Genomic DNA, 14,683 nt, shown 5'->3' with positions numbered 1-14,683 from the left:
TTGAGGTACACTAAATATTCCCAACGGGAAATCCATGTCTGATGACTTGTTCATGAAAGTTCGTTTAGTAGCTTAGAAAACGGTTGCTAGTACGTGTACGCAGTGAAGCGGGTACAAAGTAGGTATATATGAACAGACAACCCATTTCGTCCTAAATAAATCGGACGACTTTTAGTCGGGACAAATATTGTCGCATCAATTAAAGTGTCCATGGATGTAAAAGTTTCCTGGGATGTGTTCGGATGAAACATGGCGCCATGTCCTCGAGACGGTAATTTCGTTTTTCCTCTGTTGTTCCTCAACCCCCCATTGATTGTTTAACTTCTTCCAGGAAGGAAGTGAACTTAAGTCAAGTACAAATATTTACTATTGATTTTATTTTATTTCCGTTCGATGGAAATTATTTGGACGATTCAGACGTCATCATTTTTAGATATCCTGTACAAATTAATTAGGTGCTTTTTTTTAATTAAAGATTAAACTCACCGTCATTTATTTCTATGGGTAATTTTCTAAAGCACCAGTCTGAAAATGAAAGTACACCTACTTCCGATAGGTGCGACATTCTCATGGACTTCAAAAGGGTGCTCGATGGTTCCGCGGAGCATCCAAGAGGAAAAGCGTAAAGTAGATGAGAGGAGGAGAAGAAAGAAGTAGCAATCCATACTGTCGCGACTGCTGGAGAGACCATTAAGCCAACAGGAGTGTCCTTTCCGTCGGAAGTCCTGGAAAGTGGACACTTGGGGTGTGTACATACGTGCAGGACGCGGAACAGGATGGGACAAACAAGGTGGTTTCACGATGAAATCCGAAGCGCATTACGAGACGAGAAACAGATTTCGACATTTTGGGAAGGAGACACCTCGCATTTCCTTATTCGAGAGTAGATAAGAAATGTTCAATCTGAAGTTAGACTTCATCAAGATTTGTATAACAGAAATGTTACTTCAAAATTTTATGAGTATTTATAATACAAAATATTAGATTTCTTGTTAAAATTAACACTGTATAACACATCGTTGTTAATTAGCAAATATTCAATTCATATTTCTTCTTCATAACTTTTACTCTGGTTATTACCGAAAATTTATTTAACAAAAGGAATAAAATTCAAAATCAAAAAAATTGAAATTTAACATAGGTGATAGTGGTGCAGCTGTACAGGAATCTTTATCTAGCTGAACAAAATAAATCAAGAGGCGGAAGACGGAAGGAGGAGCAGAGAAACTTCGAGTGTCGTAAAAATCTATCAACAAGACATTTACTCTCAAGTCGCCGCTTTGACTTTCTGAAAATCTTCAAAGGATACCGCTGTAGAGTCATTTTCACGTTCTCGTGTTGAAAATGTAAGAACGATGCTGAGATAGAGATCTGAAGAACATTCATTTTTATTTCTGCCTCACATTTCTTACTAAACATTACTTCAGTTTAAAGTAACTAAAATGGCGATACCCCCACCCCCGTAGTTATCACTTTCCCAAAATTTCTGCCACTTTCGATAAGTGACCCCGGGGAGAATAACGATGCAAGGGAGGGACATATGTATATGTCCCATATACATATATAGCTCTATACCTCCCCACCACTTGTGTATGAACATTTACGCAGGAGAATTTGAATTATATTATTTTATTTCTACATCACTTTTAATATTAATATCTACAAAATTAAAATTTTGAAAATTTCAACTTTCTCTATATCGCCATTTTCGTTAAGGAAACCTACTTTGCTTGATACTGTACATAATTCAAAATATTATTCTACATTACATATTATCTTCTCCATAGCTGTTTAAGGATCAATAAGAACAATAAAATGATGAACTAGATTAGCAGTAAGTATACCAACTACGTTATTATGATTCCAGTTATCGAAGGTAATCATCTGATACGTTTATGCAGTTAGGATGTAAATGATACCTGAAGATTGCTCTTTCACCGAAAAGTCAAGGCGCGAAGGGCGTATCAGGGTTGTCATAAAGAGTCGTTCAGCGCGAAGGGGTGTATATCGTTCGCGCGCTTTAAACGTCATGGAAATCGTCGTAAACACGCCCGCTGCGGGCCTGGCTCATTTACAAACTTTCAATTCGGTCAGCTTGAATTTCAAAAGTTATCGACCTAACCCCGAAGGGCCCCGCAACGTCCATAGATTATCGCGTTCTTTTTTCCAATGTGTCCCGAAGGCTCCAACGAGCCGGTTCAACGAATAAAACCGTCGAACGGAAGAGGACAGCGGTATACGATTGAATCGAAGATAGAAGAAGAAAATACGATGAGGGGATGAGTTTGACCAAGCCACGCGACTCTCTTCTTCTGTGGCGGTGCTCGTAAATCCAGCGGTGGCTTTGTAGACTACTACTACTACTTTACTCGTTGCTCGGCCTCGGGGTTGAATTTAGAGATCACGATACCTTGGAAAGCCGCTATTACCGGTGGATCCTCAAAATTCAAGCATTGCCGGCTCCTACGGGGAGATTTTAGAAGATTCCATACTTCAGATATACATACTTAGCCCCCCCCCATCCGGCGAACGACAATCGGTAATTGCGATCTGGAATCTACTACTTTGGATAATGACTTCACTGGGCTCTCTAGTACGGCATCACTTTTGAAAGATATATATGCTGATTTATAATGAGGCTCTTAGTCTGAAAAAATATTTTTTGAAATTGAAGGAACAATTTAATTTGACTATGAACATCTATTAGGTATACAAATTAATTCTATGCCTACTATTTTTTTTTTTTAAATTAAAGATTTATCTTTAAAAGTCATGGTAACTTCAATTATTGAAGTATTTCTATTGTTATCATATTCTCATACTACTTTTCAAATACACAGAAGCCCAGGAAAATTACACAAAAGTGTTAAATTTTTAAACAAAAATTTAAAACAATTGAAACTTTGATACTCGTTTCTTGTAAATTAAAATTATTTCTCACACTCGCTGTTAATTCGCGTAACGAAATTTATAAACGTCAAAAATTGTCGACCAGTTGAAGAAAACTGGTCGAACCTCTGGCGTACAACTTTTTTAACACTTTTCGTCGGAGAAAAAGTGTCCCTTCGGCTGACAAAGCACCCTCTAGGCTGCGTCCCAAATTTAGGGCTCGATCATTTAAGCCTGGATGATAGACGATAGGACTGGAGACTTACGCCCCGAGAAGTGTCCCATAAACCATCAAACGAATCAGTGACGGTGAGTTGGTTGGCACGACGGTAACGGTTTTACCTGCGCACCAGTTTCCAGGGGCCTGACCTAGCCCGCTCGTCGATCACGGATATTTGGGCCAGGACTCCTTTTCGACGCGATATCATTCAACGACTTTCCTACCTGCATCCCTGCTACTCCTGTTTTCTTTTTCCTTAAGTGGGGATGAGAAAAACTCGATCTAGATATAACGGGTGCCGCAGAATTTTGTGCTATCAATCTGAGTATTTCAAAATGATTCTTGAACCACATTTATGAAATCCATAAAAATTGAATCAAATTGAATTTTTTTAAAAATTCTCTCAAAATAGACTGCAAATGACATATATTTATACAAATAATATATGTCAAAATATGCAAAAAGTGTACAGGAAATAATTGTAATAAATTGTTGTATTTAGTTGGAAAGTTATCAACTATAAATTGATAATAAAAAAATTTCAGCAATGTTTGATATAATATTAAAATTTGGATTTCTGTATAAAACTGTTTGAAACTCTGTTGAAGTCTTTCTTACATAATTATTAATTTTATTGATTGGATCTACTGCATCAATTATTATAGTAGTAACCATACTGGTTCCGTAAGTAACATTATCACTATACTTATGAATGTTACTTTTTGTTGAAGAGTTTTTTTAGAAAATAGATTATATTCAGTACAAAATGAAAAACCTGAAATATTTTGTACAATGCTCCACTGGTTTTTAGATAATTAATTTTTATTGATGAAATATTTATTAATTATATAGGACGTTAGAGAAAATCACCCCTTATATGAAGCTCTAGATGGGCGCGTCTAACCCACGTTTCAAAGATCTTTTTAAGTTGGTCTTCCACTGGTTTTCCTATGCTAACAGCGAAACGAAACGTGGAGAAGGAAAAAAAAGAGGTCGGTCTCTCTTGTCGTCCCAAAATTATTTCGAAGTTAGAATCAAGGCTTAATGCCATTTCGGCTGAGGCTACCGCGTACCGCGAACAATACATCACACAATGATCCCCCTTTTTCGACCTGAATTTCATCCCTTGACGAGTTTCCGCCACCAAGTGTCTACCTGTGAACTTGAAATTCGGAGTTCTGCCTCGTTGAAACGAAAAGGATAGCAAGAAGGTAGAAAAGAAAAAATCATGACCCTGTTTTCGATCACGGAATACGTAATTAGAGCGCCCGATAAGATATTTATTTATTTAAATTAACGGGAGGTTGTTTGATGCATACAAGGAACGCGTTGGTAAACCGACGTAAAAGGAGAAGAAATTTTCGTTTCATGATGTTTAATAGTGTGAAAATTTGGTTTACGTTTATAACACAATTTATATGTAAATTGGTCTTGGCAGAAATTATGAATATTTAAAAAGAATTAAGCAATAATATTTTAAAAGAATTAATTTTGTACATAATTTTAGAACAGTATTTTTATGGTAATTAAATTTGAATGGGATACATTTTACACGTGTATTTTTAAACAAAAGGGTATTAACTTTCGCACGTATACTACAGTACAAAAAGGAGATTTTTTTTCAAAAGCATCTCGATAAATCGCTGTCTGCTTATTTCGCGTTTCATTCCACAACTCGTTCCCGATATAATACATACACGCAATGGTCCACAAAAAACCCGTGCGAGATGGAATAAGCAACTCTGTTTGAATCGAAAAATCTCACAGTGCTATTATTCAACGAGGCCGCGAAGAGTGTTCGGTGAAATTAATGATGAACAAATTACACGGCGAATTTCGAAGCATCGAAACTCGGCTCGAAGACACGCTTCTTCTTCAGGATCCTCTTTGGGAACCCTCCAGTATGCAAATGCCTGCAACGTAGTTCCGCTTGGCTTTCGTGGAAATAAATGATGAATAAAAAAACTGATTACCGTATAATTATGCGTCGTGCCGTCGGAACCATCCCTCTAAGAATTTTTTCTTTCGTCGTTGACGTCCTTTTTAAAAGAGGGGTGAACAAATAATCGTTGAAGGGGAAATTCGGATCAAACTGGAGAACCGTTATGGAAAACATTACGGCGTTATCTCTATGGTTTCTCATTTAAAAATAAATAATACTAAAATTAAGGATTCAGTACGTGTTTCATTTGTAGTATCTTTAAAGATACTTAAATGTCAAAAGCAGGAAACCAGAAATCACCAAACTTATCTATCATCATTCCAAGAAAAACGCCTTTCCGGCGATTAGGGGATCAAAAAGTGTCAGGAAGAAAGTCGAGGAAAGTTTCATTTTCCCGTCAAGATTTTCAACGTAATTACCACCGAGTTATACGAGATGCGCTCGTATTTTAGGCTGCGTAAAAATTCGAGAAAAAGAAAAAACGGAGCTTCAAAGTGGTCGGTAGGCTTTGAGGTTTCCTCCAGAGACTCGAAATTCTTCACTTGTCCTACATCCGGAATTTTAAGATTACCAAAGATTTATTTAAGTGCATCGATACGATTTCGCCGTTCAATTATGGGAACAGCATGACCGATGCTCTAAAGAATTGTTGATAAAATTTTTAAGAGTTTTAATGTTTTCCATTCTGTCGATGTTTCTACCGTCTGAAAGACGCCATTCGATCGCGTTTTGGGAACGAAAGTCGACCTCGATTTTGTGCGATCCTCGAAGAAACCACTGTGCAAACCGAAGTGGACGTCGAGGACCGGGCACGCCTTCCAGAAACTTGCAAAAAGAAAAATAAAAGAAGAAACGGACGCGACAGATCGAAAAAGAAAGGTAGTACGGTTTGGTCAATTGATAATTAGCCAGTATAAGGGGAATTCGGTAATTAATCTTTCGTGATTTTGTATTCGAGGCGCGTGGCTCGACGCTAACGGCCACCTTCTTGATTTATCGTTCTTTCTTTCCTCTCTGCCGAATATTAACGTATGCTAGATGGTTCCATTACCAATGCAGGCGTTTTGTTACTTCATTTTGGGCATGAACTCGTTTAGTGACACGTAATTACAGGATTTATTCAATGATATGCTCGGTAACACTGATACCTATAAATTCCCATGCTTCTGAATTATAATAAGAGAGAGTTGCCTATATTTTACCGGTCTCCTAAATCATCCTTAAAACTTTCTTAGCCATTAATGAATATAACCGATAGGTGTAAAAAATTTTTACAGATAAATCTTGATATTTTTTAATCATTTCATTTTTGATCATTATTCATTCATTAAACCTAGTTCTAAAGGGTCACTGTTTAGTTGAATAGTACAAATAGCTGAAAAATTTGTTATCTGAATTATCTTTTTTATGATTAAAAACATGAGTTATCTGATAGATGGCCAGGGAATTTTGATTATGTAACACTAAATATATTTCTGTGAAAAGAACCATAAAATCTTTCCCTAATAAAACAGGACATAATGTAACTGTTGTAAGTTTTATTACCTTACGATACGGTCTTTATTACAATTGTGTGCTAATTTCGTACTCCTTCCTAATTAGTTATCGGGACTGTCTCATTATAAAATATTATGTAACAAGAAGTATAAAAGTGGAATTATTTGAGTACAGTTACTGTCGAGTTATCGTCTTATTTATTATACTGTCAAAAAGTAAATTATTGAGAAAGTTATGATTCGAAGCTTTTATAATATTTACCATGAAATTAACAGTTTTCAAATTGAAATGGAAATAAATTAAAGGATTCTAATGAAAAATTTATATAATAAAGTTACAAATATGTACAGTACCAAGTATGGTAGGCTTTTCAACTTCTTTTTCCCTTGTCTATACTATTATTCATATTTCTTAATGATATAAATTTTGATATTTAATAATTAAAAATTATATTCCATTTTTCTAAATCGATTTTATTATTAATATCATCGAAATTCAGATTTTAAGAATTCATGCTTCTCCTATAGGTAATCCAAGAAAGCCTACTGTGCTCGATACTGTACATGACACCTGCCATCATTTTCTTTTAATTACTCGATTATATTAAATTTGTTATGTCGGTCACTGATGACCTTCGGGACATTTAATGTCTAAAGGGTGAATCCAAGTAGTCTCAATCAAGAGACGTGAAAAAGAATACAGTTAACTTTATATTCTGTGTGTAATCAAGTTTAATGAAACCGTATCAAAGAAAGAGAAGGAGCAGTAATTCGTATAATTTCTTCTCGCGTGTCTATCAGGTTAATAAGAACGTTACGTGGGCTCATGGTTATTGGTGGTGTTACGTGTGTATACACTTATATTATACATCGTTCTCCTCCAATTTTGGTGCTCGACGGGTACTCTGTTCCTTTCGAAGGATACAAAATTTTGGAAGGGGGAAAACCAGAAGAACGACACCTTTCATTATCTCATGCAAGGCACGTGGCTGGGTGCACGACAACTTTCTCGTAGCTGCGTTTTTCATCTTGATAATTATCTCGGTCCCCCGAGGGTGCCCCATGTAGATTAAGTTCGGCAAAAACCTGCAGGCAAGAACCGACGCGATTACGGTTTTCGATATATTTATTGGGAATGGGAGAAATTTAACTCTGCCCGACGCGACGTGTTAATTAACTACAGAGAATCGAACAGGATATTTTTCAAGAAAAGTTGATCTATTTTCTGAATCGAAGGTTTTCTTGAAATTTTTGAAGCTTTCTCAATAATACGTCTCGGGCTCAATATGAAAATTATAAAAATAATTTAAATCTAAAGAAGGAAGGAATTTTTCCTTAAGCCTATGGTTTTAAGAAATCTTAACAATTCGCATAGAGGTTCATTAAACTTTTAAGATTTTTAATTTAAAGTTTTAATCACCGTTTCATGATTGATTGAAATAAAGAAATTATTTATTTATTTCTTCTGCGGATTTATTTTCAATTTAAAGCTAACAATTCCAAGAATGTCTTCAACTTCAAAAAAGTAAAAGAAGACGATGATTGGTTGAAAGTTAACTATGCAGTTACAAATACCTTAAGTATAATAAGAGAAAGTTTGTTTAATTGAATTTTAATTCAGAATCGGGATGTAAAAGTGAAAGCAGTTTTAAACCTTTTCATCTGCTTTTTCCGAACTTCCTGTGTTCTTTTAATTATTGAATTAATTAATCAGCCCGTCGTCGAATAAAGGAACGAAAGTTATTTGATTGCTGGGTATGTACAGTATTTTATAAAATGATCAAATAATACTACACTGACATTTTAAATGCTTATTTAATCATGAAATATTTATCGTGTACACGAATTACTTCCAAATTTATGTCCAAATTGATTTTATAATTCTTGTAAGTAAAAAAATCACGTAGAAAACATTTACTGGGCAATTATCAATATTTTCTACAATTTAATAGAAATATCAACTTCTAATTAACAACTCTAATTATATTAGAAAATGACAATTAAAATCTATTTAAAGTTTTACTAAATTCAGTGTTTGTAATGTTCTTCTTCTTAAAATTTCTTATTTACTTCCTTCTGAAAGAAAGTTCTGAAAACGGAAATTTTATGAGGTGTTAATTAAAATAATAACAGAATTTTGGTCGTAACAATATGAAATAAAAAGAACTTCCTTCAGAATTATTGCAAGTATTTCTTACATGTAACAATGTACACGTATAATGATTCGAAAATGGTGCACCCATACAAAGTAGCCTGGCAAATGTAAATATAACGCACGTTTGCCACCATTTCGTGATTAAAGTGTCATTTTCGAGTATTTTGGCATGATTACAGCTCTCGTGTGAAGGATCGCAGCCGAAATACGTTGAAGAAAGAAAGAATGAGAGGAAAAAGCAAACCTTCATGCAACAATGTTCTTTGTGGTACGCCGCAAAATCGTGTGTGAAAATAATGACCGTGCTGTAACTGCTGGAAAAGAAATATCTTAAACGTTTCAAATAATAAAAAAATGTTCCATCGAACCTGGGAGTATAACATGAGATGACATGTTTTCTTCCTAACAGCTAATTTTTTCTCGAGAAAGGTAAATCATTTATTTCTTTTCCTTTTGTCAAGTCATGGGATGAAAATGATGTAGCGATATTACGTTTAACCCTTCCTTAAATTTTACACAAAGGTTTCGGCACGAGAAACAGACAGAAAGGACTATCAATAAAATTCCTTTTAGAAAGAATTGTTAACCTTAAAGAATCAGAGCTTCTTGTCATTTCTTTCTGTAAATTACTTCAATTAGAAAAAAAAACCAACTGAACTTTCATTAAAATTATAATAATATTTCTGGAAATTTGTAGCTTTTAATAAAATACTTGATAAACAATTTTCCAAATAATTTAAAAATATTTTTAGAAATTGAAACAATAGAAGTTTAACAAACCCAACAATTTAATACCCTACAAAAGAAAATTTGAAGGGGCGAAAGATTTCAAAGAGGGAAAGTTTCCAACACTATTATCGTGTTATTTTTACGAATCATAATTTTTACGATGCAGATTTCATGGTTCAAAATATCGCCAGAAATTGAGATCGATCGTTATTTTGATACCCTGGTCATTTCATGAAGATCAAAGTGTTCTCGATAAATACATGTAGTAAACTTACACGATCGTCGTGAATTCGACAAATTAATGGGCGCATTTATTGGTTGACATAAAAATACCTTAACGACATTACAATTTATTGAACAACCATAGATGGCCCGGAAACAGGAATGAGCGGAGAAATAAGGACTCTTTTACATGAGAATATATAAATAATATTTAACACGTTGATGGCTATAAGAATTATTAACAATTGGCATCACACATTTTATATACTCAAATGATAAAGCTAAAAGTAATTTTAAATTTCATTAATATTATTCTGGCAATGTGAGAGATTGAATAAAAAATTTAAATTAAAGATAATAATGTGCAGTATCATAATTTCCCTGGCACAATTAATGAAAAATATGTTTTAAATAGGTACGTATAAAGACGTTAAATGGAACACCCCGTATATAGGCTGCCAACAGCAATTGTAAGAGCCCTTAAAAGGTTTCTGGACGCATTTTGCACATGCATAAGCATGTTCCAATATAAACGCTGTTGTTCGCTTCAGTAACCTTAACTTTACTTAGAACATAAGCATAGACCCACTTACAGTCTTAACATTTTGATCAAGCTGCCGGAAAAGGAAAAGGATGGAGGGGTGTAGGAATGAAAGGAAAAGAACAAAGTGCGAAAGAAGTGTACTTGGCAAAGTGTCTTTAACGCTTGGCCACGATTTCGTCGGGAAAATAATTAAAGGTGGCCGTATTCTTGTCGTGTCGTTTTTCGTTCGATTGCTCTCTTTTCCAGAGGGTTCAGGCGCTGCGTGCACGCGTTGCGCGCAAGCGAATGTCCACGCGCTAGTGCGCATGCGCACGCGCGCCAGCGTATTTAGCTGCGCGCGAAGAAGGCGCGGTGGCACTCGTGGCAAGTCGCCCGGATAATTTGAAAGCGATCCGATCTTCCCGGGCAGCTGCCTGCCTTACGCGTAAAATATTCAAGAACTGGTCCCCCTACTTGCTTACATTAGTCGGTTTGTTAAGCAAGACGTTGATGAACGCCTGTGTTACTTTCCTTAACCATAATGCTCGTATATCTGATCATATTCTTTGTTTAGAATTCTTAAGGGAAGCGGAAGGTAAAAGGCATAATTGAAAGTGCTAAGTTAAATGAATGGTACAATATACTGAAATGCAAATACATTTTCTTTTTTGATTCGTCCTGTATAATAGGAGATGAGAAATTATCTAGTGTTTGTAATAATGCACATATTTTTTCAAATATTCAAAAATAAATATTATAGGCATTTGAAACATTTATATACCTATTCTTTTTTCATAATCCCTTAGAGTAAATTACATCGGAGAAGGTAAAAGTGTACACGCGATGAGGTAAAGCAACCATTGATAAATTCTACTTTATGACATCCCATTTCCTTAAGCAGACTGTTCCATAAAATTTTTTTTCTGTATTCCTTAGTTATTCTCTTTCTTTTTTTTTCGTTCAAGAAGCAATAAAGACTCTTTACGTATCCTTTGTACGCTCTGCTTTCACCAAATCTACGGTTTGTCGAAACACCGCCAAAAAATTTGCAGGCTTTTTTTTGTTTCACAGGGTATCGAATTACTTAAAAGTTGCAGATGGCGAGGTATCCAGGATATTCTTGGTCCTGGGCACCTCAGGACCGTTAAAACAAAAAGTAGAGTGACGAAACTGAATAATATGACGTAAGTGAAGGAATAATAACAATTATGAAAATTTTTAATGAACACAGAGTACTCTATCTTGATTCACAAAAGATTAACAGCTTAATTTCTTCCGTAAATACGTGTTTTCAAATAGTTTCGTGGTTCGTGCTCGAATACAAAGAGGTATCGCATTACTGAAACCGAAACTAGCCGCTGCTCAATCTATGCCGCATTTGACGGATTAAGGAAATTCGGCAGCCTAAACGAAAGATTTTCCGATCTGTGGACTTTAAAAGACCAAACAAGCAACTTCTGTGGATGCGAAAAATAACTGAGCGTAAAACCACCAGGATAAATAACGTTGTAGTCTATTGTAGTTTTGGAAATCGATACCCGGAAAAGGTGCAATGTCGGTTCCTTTTGAAAATTAGAAACCTATTTTACAGGCCTGGACACGTGCAAGCTTTTTACATGATTTACGTATCGAAGAGGGTCTTTTTGAAAATCTTAAACTATAACGCAAACTGAAGATTGTTCGAAAGGGATTTCTTTATTAATATTATATTTCTTTTTTAATTCTCTTTATGAAGAATACTTTTCTCACATTCCTGAACTTTTATTAATGAACACCATTTACAAAAAAAAAAATCAAAGATCTTCCATTTTTCGTATTCAAACAGCGGAAATCCTATACACATCTCTGCAAATTTGCATGCATCAGAATCTCCAGCGATTCACCCCTTTGGCTTCTAAGAAACGTACCATTTTTCCGATACAAAGCGACGACAATTTCCAAACGTGACCACGGTACTTTCTCGTCACTGGAAATTGAAAAAGTAACTCATGAAGCGTGGAATCGAAATTCATCAGTATTCGATGGGTTTCACGCGGTTTTCCTTCGTTCTCTCGATTTCTTGCGGCCATCCCATTGATCCGTTCTCGAGTCTCCAACCCTTACAATTTCATCTTGAGTCCAGAAGAAAGGGTTGGTCCAGGTGCACACCCACGTCGTTGCCACAAATGGACTCGTTCGACGAATTGACGTTTCTCGAGTTCCCAACCTTTCGTCGGTCCCTGTCTACTTCGATCAAAAATGACGGAGCCATTTTCTTGGCCCAGGATGCAGTCCATGAAACAGCACAATTCATTCCTGCTCTGAGATTTTACATTTATGTAAGGTCCTTACGCAACGCTGCACGAGAGGAAAAGAACACTTGCTATCTTGTACTGAACGATGTATTATCATACTTGAAGCAATATGCACTCTGCAGAGAGCAATTAAATTTCTCACATAGTTTCGTGTGTTTCTTTAAACGATAATCATCAGATTTTTTTAATAATTCAGAAGTTTTTTTCTTGATATATGTGGCAATTAGTCAAAGAACAGCAGTAAAACTGACGAACATTTGAATAACATTTTTCTTCACTGTATTTTTGTACCTTGAGCAATTTTACGATTTGCATAAAAATGTAGCTTAATTTGAAATCCTATTTCTTCTGAATAACAATTCAAGTGGAATGTGTATTTCAGATTAACTCATGTTCACTTTCCTTGCAAATATTATATTTTCTTATATTGTATATATAGAAATTTAATAATTATATTTTGATAACAAGCAATTCCGTGCTCTACTGATGTAAGTAAATCCATCTTTAAAAAAGAAATTGCTGTTCCAAGTTTCCAAATATGCAACGCGGTTAATAGAATTCTAAAGTGTTATTTGAAGTTTTCTAGTATTTAAAAAATGCATAAAATAGAAAAAATATTTTTAAGATCTTCTAATGAAGAAATAAATTTCTGTCATAGTTTTACTTATTTAATCCCTCCTCATAAAAAATATGCGTATCCATAAACTTTCGAGGTCTAATAATGACCGAAGTCGAAGAAACAGGAATTAAAACATCTGTCCCTGGAATAATTTTAATCCATACTTTATTCATTTTCCTCGAGGTGTGTATAGAGACGTACCGCCTTCCAATTACCACACAATTAACGATGAAAGCATGCACGCTTCGAGCATAAATAAAGGCGACCTTGATCCCCAGTTGAGATAATTATTAAGGGATAAAAATCAATTGATCCGTCGACGGAGCTCGTTCACCTGCATTCGAATCGTAAAGATTCATTCAACGGCAATTATTAGAAGTCTGGCGCCTGCGGTGAACGAAGCTAATTATTCATCGTTCGCTCCTTTCCCGCTGGAAAGTGGATTACGAGGTCCTCCCCGGTGAGACAAGGTGAGGAACGAAGAGAAAAAGAACGAAGCCACGTTCCAAGGTATCCGTTACACGCATCCTGTCCACTTTGTATACATATTGCCGTGACCGTAGGCTAACGAGCTGTATTAATTATTTTCACTCGCCGACCACCGACCTCCTGCTGAGACTTTTCTTCCTTTGCGGTCTCTTTGGATCCTGCAGCTCGCTTCTTCACCATTTTCGTCCTGTCGAAAGGCGCACACGCGAACGCGTTGCCTACGATCTTCGCTTAAGCCGAAAAATTTTGTGACAGAAGTGCTATAAATACTGACAAAGTCGCTAATAATCCGCGAGGTGCATGCAACGCTTGTTAAATAAATTTCAGAAACGCTTATTAACTCTTCAACACGTGGCACACGTGTACGTCGGTATAAAATTATTAACGAGAAACTTTTTGAAAAATATAAAGGTGGAGTAGTTGGAACGATGAGATTAATTTTCACAGCTTGGGAACAAAATAACTAGTGTTTTAATTTTTATAATGACAATGATATAAATTTCTTTACCTCCTGTTGTATCTAGCGAAAAGGATCTACAAATCGGATTTTATCAAGTTACAAAAAGCTTCTGTAAAAAGCTATCCTACGAATGAAAAAAAAAAAGAAAACGAGTAACGGAAAAAGGGGGAGACAGGGAGGGAACAATATAAGATTTCAGAAAGGGATGAACCGCGATTAAAAAACGCCAGCAGCGTTTTACGTTTTCCCTTTTTTTTTTCTACATACATCCTGATCGAAATCTCTTGAGATCAGGTAAGAAAGATCGAGTTTTGACAGGGCTGTGACGTAACAATTTACCGGTGAAATAGAGCGAGCGAGAGGAAAAGAGCACTTGAGTCGAGGGGTAAGGGAAGAAGAAAAGAAGGGGCGTAAAAGAAAATTTGATACGTTTCCGTTAGAGGCAGATGAATCTGCCCGACGAACAGACAGATCGAGCCTTGTTTTTCCGTAAATCCGTCGAATCCGTTAGAAAGTTTCGAGCTTTCGACTGCTCCTTCTGCGGCCATTGTTTGCATTAGGGTAAGAATAATATTTTCCTTGTAATTCGATTGTTCGCTGTGTTATTTCTGTATCGTGTATACTTTCTTCTAATAGAATAATTGA

At 35.7% G+C, this 14,683-nt stretch overlaps 1 long non-coding RNA gene across 1 annotated transcript in view; it reads left to right on the top strand.

Moving 5' to 3' along the window:
* Positions 1-878, top strand: part of LOC117607278 (uncharacterized) — a 65,521-nt gene extending 64,643 nt beyond the window's left edge. The window contains exon 3 of the long non-coding RNA XR_004582159.1: positions 557-878. This is a non-coding gene — a long non-coding RNA (uncharacterized LOC117607278). The remainder of the gene's footprint in view (positions 1-556) is intronic.
* Positions 879-14,683: the final 13,805 nt, after the last annotated feature.

Source organism: Osmia lignaria, chromosome 14 (genome assembly GCF_051020975.1).
Source record: "Osmia lignaria lignaria isolate PbOS001 chromosome 14, iyOsmLign1, whole genome shotgun sequence".
Lineage (NCBI taxonomy): Eukaryota > Metazoa > Arthropoda > Insecta > Hymenoptera > Megachilidae > Osmia > Osmia lignaria.
Note: the sequence above shows the minus strand (reverse complement) of the source record. Positions and strands in the feature narration are given on the sequence as shown.